Raw genomic sequence first — 15,300 nt, 5'->3', positions numbered from 1 at the left:
GCAACCCTCGGTGTTGCGCCCGCACCGCGCTCAACCAGTGAGCGGGAACCGGTCTCCACATGGGATCCGAACCCTCGGCGGGAGCGCCGCCGCGCTCTCAAGCGGCGCACTCTCCAGTGCGCCACCGGGCCAGCCCCTTACTGTTGAGTTTTAAGAGTTCTTTGTATATTTTATATAGCATTCCTTTATCAGGTATGTTTTTTGTAAATATATTTGCTCAGTCTTTTCATTCTTGCTTTTTCATTCTCTTGACTGTACTTTGTTGCTTGTTTTTCATTCTCTTGACTGCATTTTGCAGAGGAGAAATTTTTAAGTTTTTCTTTTTTTAACTTTTTTTCTTGTCATCAAAATATGTGTCTTTACTAATTTGTTTATTGGAAGTTCACTTTGAAACAACTGGATCTCCAAAGTTTGATGTTAATTTCTGGGGAATGTCACTAATATATCTATGTCCATTAATAAATTATTCATTAGATTTGGCACATTTGTGTTTAGGTTTATTCCTAGATGTTTTATGTTTTTGTTGCTATTATGGGTAGGATATCCCCCCCCATTACATGTTCTAATTGGTTATTACTGGTGTATAGAAAAGCAATTGAATTTTGTTTGTTGGTATTGCATTTGGAGACCTTAATCAATTCATTAATGATATTTTGGTTAATTAGATTTTCTAGGTGGAAAATCTTATTCTCTATAGCTAGTGACAGTTATAGCTCTTTCTTTCCGTAATTAATGAGAAGAAACATTTTAATCTTTTTTCTTTATTAGAAATGTGTTATCCTTTCTTAACTTGGGTCCTAGTCAGAGCTCTTTATCAAGTTAAGGAAATTTCTCTTTATTTTGAACTAAGAGTCCCCTTCCTCCCACTCCCCACAGTGTGTTGAACCTTACTAGATTTTTTTCAGATATCTAATGGAATGATTATATGGTTTTTCTCTTTAATGACTTGATGAGATTAATTTTATTATATTTTTTAATGTTGAATCATTCTTTCATTCCTGGGTTAAATTCTACTTGATTATGATGTATTATATTACTCTTTCAGCACATTCCTGGATTCAGTTTGAAGATTTTTAAAAATTCTTGTTGGTAAGAGGACAGTCTTTTGTAACACCAAGGTCAAGGGTTCAGATCCTCTTACCAGCCAGCTGCCAAAAAAAAAACAAAAAACTTTTATTTATGTTTATACATAAAATTGGACTATAGTTTTCTCTCTCTCTCTATAAATATGTTTTCAATGTAAAATTAGCCTATAGTTTATCCTACCTTGTCTGGTTTCTGAATCATAGTTATGTTAGTCTTACAGAATGAACTGGGATGTTTTCTTTTTCTCTGTTCCAAACTGTATTGAATAACTAGGAATATTGTATGTTCTGTAAGGTTTAGTATAATTTGTTTGTAAAACTGTCTGGTTCTGTGCCTTTTGGGACGGATCTTTAACTTCTTTTTCATTATCTTTTAAGCTTTTTAGGTTACTGGTCTATTACATGTTCTTTTTTTTGGGGGGGTGCTGTCTGGTACCCTTTACCTTGGTCTTACCAACACCATGCTCTAACTAAGTGAGCCAACTGGCCACCCCCTTACTATGTGTTCTTGAGTAAATATTGGTAATTTAGATCTTTGTAGAAAATTATTTATTTCATCTAGCTTAAAAAATATAGTGATATAAAATTTTCTCCATAGTATCATTTGGTTAAATATGCTTGACACATAGTAAATGCTTAATAAACGTTAGTAATGCATCAAAAGTTGTTGCTGTTATTATTATATAAAATTCTCCAATGATTTATTTTCATATTAACACCATAAAGCATAAGCTTTTTTTAAATTCAGAGTGTTGGGGCATGAGAACAACTGAGAAGGAGTGTTCTAACTCAGGAGAGAGACAAGGATAAGGGTTTACAGAGCTTTAGCAGGGGGGTCAATTGACATTCAGCCAGCTTCAGGAATGATTGGTGTAAAATGGTTCTATGAAGAGTGAAGAACTGTTATTGTGTTTTAGTAGCCATTGGTTGGGCAACACAGATTTAGTAAGAGGGATTGGGAGGAACAGTTCCTGAGTCCATGGGCATATGAGGGCCACTGCGGGACATTTTTAGTTCTTCAGGGACTCTTACAGATTATTTAAGATTGTTTATAACATATCCTAACATATTTGGAAGTTCATTGTATCATGTTAAATTAAGCCTTAATCTTCCACTTTTTGATTATAGGCCATTTCTAATGTGTTCATTGGAATGTGTGCAGAGTCAAATATCTGAAAGTCAAGGATTGACTTACATTTAATAAACAGATATGTATGTGGAGATTATAAAAATACTTATTTTATAGAATATGAGTATAAAGCTCATTTACTATGTAAAAAACTAATTTGAGAAAAAGAGAATGAATTGCTGGAGATCAGTGAGAGAATTCTAGATTTAATACTTGATTAGTTTCAGGAAAGATAGCAATTATTTATTTAATCTTAAGATTATATTTTCTATTTTTAAAAAATATGGTAAGCATAACATCCCCTTTCTTAAAGTATACAACTGATAATTTAAATTAATTGCTGCTATTAATTTTCAAGGCTTATGGAGAGGATCAAGCTTGATATGTGTTCATATTTAATATTTCACTGAAATCCATTTTGGGCAAACTTTTATTCAATATAATATAGTGGTTATAAGCTCAGAATGCAGTGTTATCACTATTTTATAATTTTAACTGAGCTACTTGATGTCTTTGTGCCTGTTTCCTGATCTGTAGCATTGGGGTAAATCTAATATCAATCATATTAAGTTGGGAGGATAAAATGAGGTGATACATTTAAGGTATTTAAAGCAGTGCCTAATATGCAGGAAGGGCTCAATAAATATAAGCTGTTTTGGTTGCTAATATATCGAGGTTTCCTTTATTTCTTGTCAAAGATGAGCATTTCTGTTATATGCTATTTGTTACATGCTATTTATATATATATATATATATATATGTATGTATTTTAAGTAAACATTGATCAAATTTATTTAAAATACTTTAAATTCTTACAATTCTATTTTTTAAATATATTTTTTATTGAATCATAATTGATTACACATATTTTGGGGGTTCAACGTTAACACATATTGGTCAAACCAATATTATTAGCATATACATTATTACAAATCGTACTTATTCTTTATGCCCGTTATCCAATTTCTCCCCCTCTCCTTTTCCCTCCCCACTCCCACCTCTGATAACCCTAGATTTCTTCTCTCCTTCTGAAAGAGTAAGGGTTACTCTGTTTGCCTAGATGTCCAGTGCTGAGAGAGGTATGTTCAGTGCCCCCAATATTATTGTAGAGTAGATGCTTCTATTGGTTTGGAATGGGCTTTGTGGAGAGAGACATCCTCTTCTTTTCTTTGGTCTCCAGTGGTGAATCTCTTTGTGTTAGTGCAATTGAGTGGCTGGTGGGCCATCTGCATGGTGGTTGTGGTGTCTAGCTGCTTTTGTGGCTGCCGTTGTATTGTGGTGGCTGTGGTGGGCCACCCACATGGGAGTGGTGTTTTTGGCGTGCTCCTTGCCTGGTTGCAGGAGGATGGTTGGTCCTTAGCTTCATACCTCAGGACCCTGGGTGGGCCCCTTGTCAGCTGTGGCATGACTGGTTGCAGAAGGAGGGGGTTACATGCTATTTATTATGTGAATGTTAGATATTTATACGTCTGCTGTCTGTCATCCCCACACTTGCCCTTCTGTGTTCTCCTCTACAGTGCTGGGGTTGGAAAGTAGTAAACTGTGTTTTCCTGATCCCCTTGCTAGCTGATTTCCAGTTAGAATCTGAGTTCTACTGGGCAGCAATTGTGCTAGTTTAGAAGGTAAGAGGAGGGTGTAAAGGATGCCGTTGTGGCTTTCAAGGCACATCTAGTAGTAGCTATTGACAAGACTGCTCTGCTGCAGCTACCAGTGGTACGCAGTGTTGATGGCAGCGGCATTGGTGACAAGGCCTTTAGAGGGGCCTGTGCTGCTCAGCAGCAGCTGAGTGGTTCCAGCATTGATAGTGGCTCTTGTGGGCTAGTGGGTCTAGCCTAAAGGTGGTAGCTGCGTCCTGATCTCTGGTTGTACTCTTTTGCAATGTGCTACTCCAGCCCTTCAACACCTTTGTAACAGATTCCTTGAATTGGATTAAATTTTGCTAGAGTGGCTTTTGTTTTCCTGATTGGATGCTGATTGATAAATTCAACTGCTACCATTCAGTGTTAGGTATGTAATGAGGAATTTTGCAGTCTAATAAACATATTGTATAGTCCCCATGTGTCTTTCTTACCTGAAAATAATTTCTTTTGTCATTGTGCTCCGATGATCTTTTCTGTCTACTCTCTTCATTTAGGAAGTCAGTGGACAGCAGGTAATGCTTGTTGTCTAGTGGGAATTGCTGCTCCTCATGGGCAATATTGTATTTATGGAAACTGAGGGACTTTGGTACTGAAAACATGATGTGAAAAATATGATAATACTAAATAAATATTGTTATAAATAATAATAATGAAGTCATCTACCCAGTATAAGGCACTATATTTCATTGGTTCTAAGGTACCCATTCCCCCATCACATTTTAATATCGCAGAAATTGAAAAGGCATCAAGTCAATGGTATCTTGCATCATCTTGTCTAGTGGCCAGTAGTGGCTATTACCTGTTCATGCACAAATATCAAAATCAGTACCAATACCAACAGGATGGATAGCCACAACTTAGAATTAATTTTCAGAGACACCAGAGATCTACTTTTTTGACAACAGGGTTCTAACGGGTTGTGGTGAGATGGAAGGATGGAGAAAGTGGGGAATCACAATAGTTTAACAACCTTTGGAAGAAAGAGTCCAATTGGGTTTGTCTGATGTTTTGTCATGGTCAAATTTAGGTAATATATTTTTGGCAAGAGGATTATAGAAGTGATACTGTGCCCATCTTAGTGCATCATATAGAATAACACATGGGGTTGTGCTCGGCCTACTTGTTTTGACCCTTCTTTTAGTTCACATATGGTATCCCACTGCACACAATGCCAGCTTTTTGCCTTTGTGCATCTAATTGTATTTATTCTTCAAGATTTACCGTTGTGTGTGTGTGTGTGTGTGTGGTTTTCTCTTTTTGCTCCAGCTCATCTGATCTTATTTGTCTGCATTTCTTTTGCCCTACTACTCAGTAAACCTTTGATGGCTTATGGCTTGAAAGCCTAGATTATCATGTGGTGTGACTCTCACCCACTATAGGTCCTAGGAGACCTCTGTGGTTTACTCTCTTGGGGCACTAAGACTTGTTATATCTTTTTTTTTTTTTTTTGGTCCACCTATATTTTCAGTAATCACCATGGGTTAAGTAGTATCCAAGTTTGGCACTTTGATTACTAGAAGTGATTATTGGAAGAAATTGCACTTAGCTTTCTTGGTTATATATCCTTCCTTATCTCTAACATCAGTGTTAAAAGTAATTGTTGGTATAGAAAAGAAAATTATTGAAAAAGTATGACCATAATTAATAACCTCAAATCTGAAAGATTATGTATTCAGAAAGATATCAATTGTAATGTGGTGATATTAGTTTACAGTTCAATATAAGTTTTATACAGCAAATGATAATAGGGATAAAAATAACTCTTCCTAGAATCAAAACTTTCTTTATGGCCTTAATGACTGTATCACTGAATTATTTTAAATTGTAATGTGGTTTTTCTCCTAAGAACTTAGTAACTTAGTGTGTCCTCATTCTGTTCCTATGGTGTTCCTATGATTACAGCTGGGATAATGGGGCACAAAAGGAATATAATGCTTTGTTAGAGACCACTAAATTAAGCCCAGATAAGGCCAGATCTGGACTTCTGGTTTGGTGGATTTGCCCCCTTCCCCACTAGACTGTAAATTCTGACAAATGAGACAGGCTTTTTCAGATATGGAGACTTTGAATATAATATAGTAATTGGGCAGCATGAACTGACACATTTTGGAATATTCTCCACTTCCTTTTAAAAAGAGAACATTTACAGCCAGTTGCCAAAAAAACAAAAAGAAGAGAACATTTATGTTTTCTTACTGTAACATGTATAGTGCAACACAAATAAAGCCCTACCTGAGTTTCACATTTGTGAGGAAACTAGCAGTACTGCAGATTACTGCCAGGGCAGAAAAATGACCCTATTATCTCTATAATGGTAATAGTGTGCTTCGCAGGGAAACTTGCATCATTAAGAATGAGTTATTTTCTTGTAGATGCTTTCTCCATGAATTATTAGTGTATAAATCAGAAGGAATTGGAAAGTGCTTTCTAGAGGCAGGAATATACAGTCATGCACTGCATAACAATGTTCTGGTCAATGATGGACCACATATACGACGGTGGTCCCGTAAGATCATAATTGTTATACCACACAGTGTAGGTGTGTAGTAGACTATACCACCTAGGTTTGTGTAAGTACACTCTATGATGTTCACACAATGATGAAATTGCCTAACAATGCATTTCTCAGAACAGATCCCCATTGTTAGGCGATGCATGACTATAATTTATAGGTTTCAGTATTCACCTTTACCTGAAACATCATGTAGATCTGATTTTGTAGATGTATGCACATGTGTACACTCAGTTTCACACCTCCATTTCTTTGTATGTACCTTTTTTTTCTATGTGGAATGTTCACTTTATTTTCACTTGTGTCAAGTGCCTCTTTATCTCTAAGATCTCCACCAGTTGTAACCTCCATTTCTTTGTATGTACCTTTTTTTTCTATGTGGAATGTTCACTTTATTTTCACTTGTTTCAAGTGCCTCTTTATCTCTAAGATCTCCACCAGTTGTACTTCCCTTGGTGAAACCTCCTTGATTCTTATAACCAGGTTGCTGCTTCCCTCTCTATTCCCAGAGCAGTTTGTTCCCATCACCATATCATGTTTTTATTTGCTGGCTGATAATCTGTTTCCATTTTTATAACTCCCAGTTGAGTGTGTGCTTTACAATGGCAGGGACTACATTTTTCGATTTCATATTCTAGCACCTTACATGATGCATGCATATATTGAGTACACAGTAACTATTAAATGAATAAATGTTTATTATACATAGTGTATATGTTATTTATATACACTATCTCTTTCAAAAATGTGTTTAAGATGGTATATAAGCAGTATAGCAAATTAGAAGTAAATTGGAAGAAAAAAGGAGACTGGAAATAAAATGGGGCCAAGCATGAGCTAATTCGTGCCATGAATCTGTAAGTAAATGTGTAGTATGAATATACATGCATTTGCATGTACAAGGAAACACATATGAGGGTATTTCAAGAAATTCATGGAAAAATGAAATTAAAAGACAATACGTATTTTTCCATGAACTTTTTGAAGGCCCCTCTTATGTGCAAATTTTGCAGTATACATTTAAAAATTTATTCTGTCTGATAATTGCATCTTTTTTATTTTGACCTTGGAAAGATTTTTATTTTTCTAAGTTGTACATTTTGTCAGTATATATCTGGTGCTGAAAGGTTTCTTTGTGGAATGTTCATTAGTGCTAAGATGTGAATGTAATCAGTATGTGGTAAAATGGGATGGTCTCAGTCCCACTACTACGAAAATAGGAATCTGTAATATGACTGTGCATAGTGTTCTTCAGCTCCTGAAGATCCTGTTCCCTGCTCTTTTTCAGGAAGCACATAGCCATGGGGTAGGAATGCAAGAAAGCTAATTTGAAATAATGGCATTCTCTTGAAATAAATATCTTCGAAATTAAATGTAAATAAAAAGTGCCTGTGAATTCTAGCTTGCTCTGTGGGTGACTTGCTTACCATGTTTAAAAAAATGAACATATTAAGGTTTTATTCTTATTCTCCTGCTCTCAGGATTAAATTTATGCAAATCTAAGAAAAGGTTTTTTGGTTGTTCTTTTTTTTTTTTTTTCCTTTTTGTCTTTTTTCGTGTCCGGCAACGGATCGCAACCCTCAGTGTCGCGCCCGTACTGGACCGGGACCGGCAACGGAATCGCAACCCTCCGTGTCGCACCGCACCTCGCTCAGCCAGTGAGCGGGAACCGGTCTGTATGTGGGATCCAAACCCTCGGCGGGAGCGCCACCGCACTCCCAAGCGGTGCACTGTAGCAGTGCGCCACCGGGCCGGCCCCTTGGTTGTTCTTAATATGACTCTTCCTGAATCTTATTCTTTGCATGATTTTTTTAAAATAGAGAATTCGGCTTTGTTTGCTATGTTGTCCCTTAATTAATTGTTAAAATAATGAGGCCTTATTATTCTGGGTAATTTATTTAAGACAACAAAGCAGTTAGTCACTCACTGGCAGCTTATCAAAGGACGGAGGCCAAGATGCCAGCACATCTTTTGGTTTGCCAGCCCTTAGAATTGTGTGTTCCAAGGATTTGCTAATTACCAGCTGGCAACTGATTTACAAGGCGGGAAAGACAGGAGTGTTGAATGGTGGCCACTGACTCACAAGCAAGATGGAATGTGTACTGGCTTCAAGCCTCGTCTACTGACATGCAGATCTTGCTGCCAGGGGAAAGAGGACTTAATGATGGTGAAGAGCCTTTGTGCTATCTTTGGTGTGTTTGCCTGATGTCATCAGCACCATTATTGAACCTCACTTTGGTTTAGCAATTGAGAACTGCTAAGTAGAATATACTACTTTGGTTGAATTTGTCTCCCTGTCTGTCCTTTTGTACGCCCATCTGTCCATCTGTCCATCCATCTGTCTAATACTGGGTTTAAGCCATCAATGAATGGGCTGGGATTAACCTCTGAAAACATTTACAATTGGGGCTGGCAATCTTTCTGTAAAGGAACGGATAGTAAATATTTTAGGTGTGCAGGCTATACAGCCTCTGTTGCAACTCCTCAGCTCTGCTATTGTAGGGTGAAAACATCCATGTACAGTATGTAAATGAATGGCCTGGCTGTGATCCAATGAAATGTCATTTACAGAAAAATTGACTTGCAAACTGTAATTTGCCTGTCCCTGCTTTAGACGTTGGAAGTATCTGACTCAACATGGTTTATGCGCTACAATCCTTTAAAAAATGCTCTGATACTTACGTTTTCTAACACTGCTTTATGTTGCAGGTTTGTTAGCTTAATTATTATCTGCTTTGAGATTTAGCTACAAAAGTAGTTTTATAGGTTTTTATCAATTTCTTTTTTTTAAAGTATTAATCATTTAAAGAATATTTAGCTTTCTCTGGCACTGCTTTTAAAAATATCATTAGATTAAAAATATACAAAAAACAGGAATAAAATTCCCCACTACATCATTCATAACAGCACCATTAAATTTAATAGTTTTTACTTATAATGTGATTTTAAAAACTATATTTTGACATAGGCCCAACTGTTAAAGCCCATGATATGCTTGGAAGTTCTAATTTCTAATCATGATATATGAAGATGACCAGGATATTTTGCTAAGTGAAAAAAATGTATATTATAGAAGGGTTCTGAATAGTGTGTACAATGTGATTCTATTTGTGAAAAGAAAGAAATATAGATCTATGTACATGTATACTTGTATATTATAAATATCTGAAAAAATAACTGAATTGGAGTTTTTAGGGTTTTTAAAAAATTTCTATAATTTTTTTAAAAGTTCAACTTTGTTTTTAACTCCCACGTGAGTGAGAATATGTGGTATTTATCTTTCTGTTGTGTCTGACTTATTTCACTTAAAGTGACTTCCAGGCTCATCCATGTTGCTACAAATGACAGGATTTCATTATTTTTTTTATGGCTGAGTATTATTCCACTGTGTATACATACCACATTTTCTTTATCCGTTCATCTGTCATTAGACACCTAGGTTGATTCTGTATCTTGGCCATTGTGAATAGTGCTGCAATAAACATGGGAGTGCAGATAGAGAGTTCTTAGCTTTCAAGCAAATGAAATCAATTCTGTTGAATATAAGCAGAAAAGATTTATTGAAGGATAGTAAATAGCTCACAGATCTCTGGAACGCCTGAGAACCAGGCTTAGATACCATATATCTAGAAGTGATAACCAAAATAACTGGTTCTGCAAAGATGCCCCAGCAGCTGTCAGCGGGCATGGTGATGTGGTCTGAATCATGATACCACTGAGCCTGGATGCTGGATCGACCTCCCTGTTATTCTGGAATGGATTCTGAACAGTTGCTGTTCTTTTGTGTCACCAAATTCAAATTCAGAATCTGCTGTGGGTGTATTTGATTGGCAGAAGCCAAGTTTTGTGCCCTAGCTGCAAGGGAAGCTGGGAAAGCGAGTATGTAGAACTCATTTCTGTGGTGTACAAAGGCCTCTCTACCTTATAAGGTCAAGGATTTACCAAATATAGGAAGAGAATTCAGAAGTTTGGACCCTGGGAAGAATTAGAGCTGTCCACTGCAGACACCCAGAAAATTGTTAATGTTGATTACTTTTGGGCAGTGGAGTTGGAAGAGCTGACTGGACAGCAGAGGGAGGTTTTTGCTTTCATTTTACTCTTCTGTGCTATTTGAATTAAAAATAAATAGGGTATATAACAATGTAATAAAAGACTATGGGGAAAATGAACAAAATGAAATAATTTTCCCCAGCACTTCCACTGTTAACATTATTCTCACATAAGAACTTGAGAAGGCTTCCTAGCATAACTGGGCAATTTCATCAACTTGGTACTCAATTTCATTTTAAAACTCACCTTATAATTTCCTCCCAGATTCAGTCAACTCTATATTGCACATACTTGGCTGGGCAGGGAAATCATGAAATGGTTTTCCTTGATACTAGTGGCTTATTCTTCCTTGAAGCTTGTTAGAGCTGATTCAGGTCTACATTATTGAGCTTTGAAAATTAAGGTGGTGTCAGTTGCTATGGTTGATGAAGTGTTCATAGAGGCAAGGTGCCAAAATTAAATATATTTAAAAATTTGGTCCCATGTGCTTTTTTTTTCTGTTTTTCAAAACCTCTTAAATTTGCTGCTTGATAGAAAACTGGTCTGAGAACTTAATTCAGTCCAATAAAGTTTAAGCAAATATATTAACGATTATTTAAACTTTTTTTAAAGAGCAGTTTTATATAAACAGAAAAAGTACAAAGATAGAACAGAGAGTTCCTATGTGCCACAAACCCGGTTTCCCCTATTAACATCTTACAATAGTATGGTACAATTATTGCAATTAATAAACCAACATTGATACGTTATTATTGATTAAAGCCCAAACTTTATTTAGATTTTCTTAGTTTCTAAGTAAAGTCTTTTTTCTGTTTCAGGATAGCTGATATATTTCACACATTTATGTTGTATTTATTCATCTGTGTAGTAGTGTTATGGAGCCATATAATAAATGCTATTTCTGTTTTAAATAACTTATGGAGTTTGGGGAAAGAATAAATAAAATAAAGTTTTGCCACAACGAAGTTCTTATTATTCTTTCATATACAAATATCACATGAGAAAAAAATAACCTTTCATTTTTTTCCCTGTGTATATTTAGTGGAACAGGTTCCTATAGAGCCATACAACATTCCACTGTCCCAGGCTGAAGTCATACAGGAAGGGAGTGATGTGACCCTTGTTGCCTGGGGCACTCAGGTCAGTAATGTTGATTCCAACTGTTTAAGCCCAGGCTGTGCTTGGAAGTTCTAATTTCTAATCATGATATAGGAAGAACCGAAAATAATGTTTTCTTTATATCTCAAATTAAGTCTATTTGGTGCTACTGATGCTGATTTCTCCCCCCCCCCAACTTTATTGAGGTATAATTGAGAAATAAAAATTATACAAGGGTATTCAAAACGTTCTTGGAAAAATAGAATTAAAGATAATCTGAATCTTTTCATGAACTTTTTGAAGACACCTTGTTATATGTTCAAGTTATACAATATGATGATTTATTATATGTATACATCGTGAAATGATTACCACTATCAAATTAATCAATATATACATCACCGTACGTAGTTACCATTTTCACATGTGTGTTTGTGGGGGGGTGTGAAGACACTTAAGATCTACTCTCAGCAAATTTCAAGTAAGCAATATGGTATCGCTACTTGTAGTCAGCACACTGTATATTAGATCCCCAGAGGTTACTCATCTTGTAGCTGAAAGTTTGTGGTACTGATTTCTGAGTGAAGGTGAGGTGCCTATTTAGTCATATTAAAATACATAAGCTGATGGTGAAGTTGTTAGAAAGTACATTGAGAGTTTACAAAAATATATGTATTAAAAACACTTTTCTTTTGAAGCACATAGTACATGTCCTCATTACTTGTTGCCAGTGAGGTGCCTATTTAGTCATATTAAAATACATAAGCTGATGGTGAAGTTGTTAGAAAGTACGTTGAGAGTTTACAAAAATATATGTATTAAAAACACTTTTCTTTTGAAGCACATAGTACATGTCCTCATTACTTGTTGCCACACTTGACTTATGATCTTCTTTTTCATGCTGTTTCCTACATCTCTCATGATTACTTTTTTGGCCATGTGGACCTATGTATGCAGTGGTCCAGCCTCAGAATTCCTTTCCTTTCTCTTTCCCAGTGACTATTTGCACTGATCCACCTCAGCTTGGCCTAGGGCTTGTTGTCACATTGCTCTACATCCAAACTTTTAAGCTCAGGATTCTTTCTTTGGCCATAGACTTCTGTCCCTTACACTTCTCTCTCTTTCTTTTAAAGACATGGTCAGTTTTTCTTTTTCTGTGAAAAGGAAATTGTTGCTTATTTTAGAAAACTTAGGACAGCATAGTGTAAAGAAGGTAATAGAAATTAGTTGCAATGTCATAACCTCCTTCCCTTTTCCACTTCATTTTTGGCTTGGAGAGCTGCAGTGTTCATGGTTCCTCACCTGCAGTGGGGTAACTGCTGCTTGGCAAGTCTCATCCTGTTGGTAATGTCCACAGTGGTCATGCGAATCCTTTTTGCTCTTCTTCAGTCCACTTTTGTGTGTGTGTGTTTGTGTCTGGTTGGTATGGGGACCCAAACTCTTGCCCTTAGTGTTATAACACTAGGCTCTAACCAACTGAGCTAACTGGCCAGCCCTCTTCAGTCCACTTTTTAATCCACACCCCTGTCACCCTTAGAACATGACCTCACCTCTCTTTTCAAAAGGGAAGTTGGAGTGTATTAGGTACTAACTACCATAACTTGCTCTTTCTTCACCCCTACCACTTCTGCTGCTAATTCTTTCCTTCTTCCCTTTGTCTGAATAGGAAGAGGTATCTGGTTTTTGTAGCCACCTCTCCAAATTTGTTTTGAATTCCATATACCTTCTCCAGGAAGAAGTGATCCATCTCCATCCTGCATCTTCAGTTTTTCCTTTCATTGTTGCTTTTATTAAAAAGGTGTACATCTCTTCACTATCTAAAGAATGTCTTTCCGCTTAAATACTATTATATCTCCCTCCCTTCTTTTATTTTATTCTTTCTTTTATTACCAAACTATTTTCTACTGTTAAACACATTTTACACCATCTAAACACTTGAAATGGTTGCAACTGGCTTCAACAATATCCTAAGCCCTTATATTTGTAGTTGCCCCAGTTAAGAACAGTATTTCATATTGAAGTATTCGTAACTGCATGAAAATAACTTAATGCTTTTTGTAGGCATTTTTAAATCAAATCAGACTCTGGGTTTTCTTTCAATTACCAAATGTCCCAAATTATGGTTAAACTGGAGCTGACTTTTTGTTTGCAACATGTATCCCCCACTTATCCTGGGGTTTGTATTTTTAGATTGGATGGTGCTTCTGCATGGGGATATGATGTTTTGTCATGGCACAGTGGGGGGTACTGATATATGGTCAAGGCTAGCACTTTTAGAACTTTGTTTACATATTTTGTTTACGTATTTTACACACTTTGTTTACATATTTTATAAAAAGCATTAGCATATTATGGTAAAACACAAATATGATAACACCCCAAGCTGGTAACCATGAAAGCAAATAGAGATAGAAGATGAAAGAAGGGGGAAATTATTTATATCTATATCAATTTGTTTCTGCCCTCCTTTATTAAATCTACTAGTTGCATCTTTCTATGATCCCGGAATATAGATCCAGTCTCCTTAGGGCTCTATTCTACTGGGGAAGATGAAAGAGGGGACTAGAAACCTCTACTGAGTGAGAAAGTGATGTATCAAACCTCTGACTTGTTAGCATCATAATCTTAGTTTTGTGTTGAGATGCTTTCATCATGTTATTTTTCTAGTTGATAGCCCTCCGATTGTGATAGTGAAAGCTTGTGTTGAGATGCTTTCATCATGTTATTTTTCTAGTTGATAGCCCTCAGCTTGTCATTTCTTGACTACTTTGGGTCTATTTGTGACTCTCTTCATTGCTGATCATGGTACATCTCCTGTTTTCATGTATCAAAAGAGAAAAATTTGGGTACTTAGCTTTCCCCTCCAGAATTTGGAGATGATTTTAAAGAAGAGGGTCCTATTGCCAAACATTCCTAATAAAAATGAGTTTTTTGTTATTGTTGTTCTTTAACTAGAGTTAAGCTTTTTTCTTCATCTATGAATTCTATAGTAATCAAAATTTATGTTTATAATCTCTTTTGGTTAGCTGTGTTTATCGATTGTTTTTGTCTTATGACAAAATTAGATCTCTCAGTTTTAGTCATTATGTGTTAAACTCAATACCAATATGCATCTTTTGGAATGTCTAATCAAGAAAAGCCTATGAAAGGTAAAAATGATCTGTTGAACACATACATTAGCATAGTACACAGTAAAATGACTCTGGGGCAATTGAGAAATACATGCTTTTTGTTTGAGCCTGATGAAGTGTTTGGAAGTTATAAACCAAAAAAAAAAAAAAAAAGTTGCCTGGGAACAGAGAAAGTAGCAGAGTTTTTGAAGTTGCTCAAGGGAGTTACAGAATTGGAAACTTGAATGGGCCTAAGAACCACAGGCAGTTTTCCACCCAGTTCTGAACCTGATATGAAAGGGCTAAGCCTCTGAAAAGCAGAATATAGAAGTTCTTGAGTTGTGAGGAGCCTAAGAGACAGAAACATACTTTGGGACATGAGGGCGTGTGCATGTGTTTGTGCACGTGAGTGTGTGTTTGTGTGTGTGTGTGCGAGAGAGAGAGAGAGAGAGAGAGAGAGAGAGTGTCATGTCTTAAGAAAATCAGTGAGGAGGGTTAAAAGCCCTGAAATGAATGGTAAATTGATACTGATGATCTGCAGCTGCTCTTTACTTGGTGTCATCTGCTAATTTGGTTTCAACTAGAAGTTGAGAATCCAGGTGTACAGAACTCATGTTTTATGGGGCTGTAATAACAGAATCGGAAATTTGAAGGGTCTTAAACATACAGTTGGTCT

At 36.2% G+C, this 15,300-nt stretch overlaps 1 long non-coding RNA gene across 1 annotated transcript in view; it reads left to right on the top strand.

Moving 5' to 3' along the window:
- Positions 1-11,561, top strand: part of LOC103599848 — a 25,996-nt gene extending 14,435 nt beyond the window's left edge. Inside the window, exon 4 of the long non-coding RNA XR_551330.1 lies at positions 11,459-11,561. This is a non-coding gene — a long non-coding RNA (uncharacterized LOC103599848). The remainder of the gene's footprint in view (positions 1-11,458) is intronic.
- The last annotated feature ends 3,739 nt before the right edge of the window (positions 11,562-15,300 follow it).

This window comes from Galeopterus variegatus, unplaced genomic scaffold, assembly GCF_000696425.1.
Source record: "Galeopterus variegatus unplaced genomic scaffold, G_variegatus-3.0.2 Scaffold3127, whole genome shotgun sequence".
NCBI lineage: Eukaryota > Metazoa > Chordata > Mammalia > Dermoptera > Cynocephalidae > Galeopterus > Galeopterus variegatus.
Note: the sequence above shows the minus strand (reverse complement) of the source record. Positions and strands in the feature narration are given on the sequence as shown.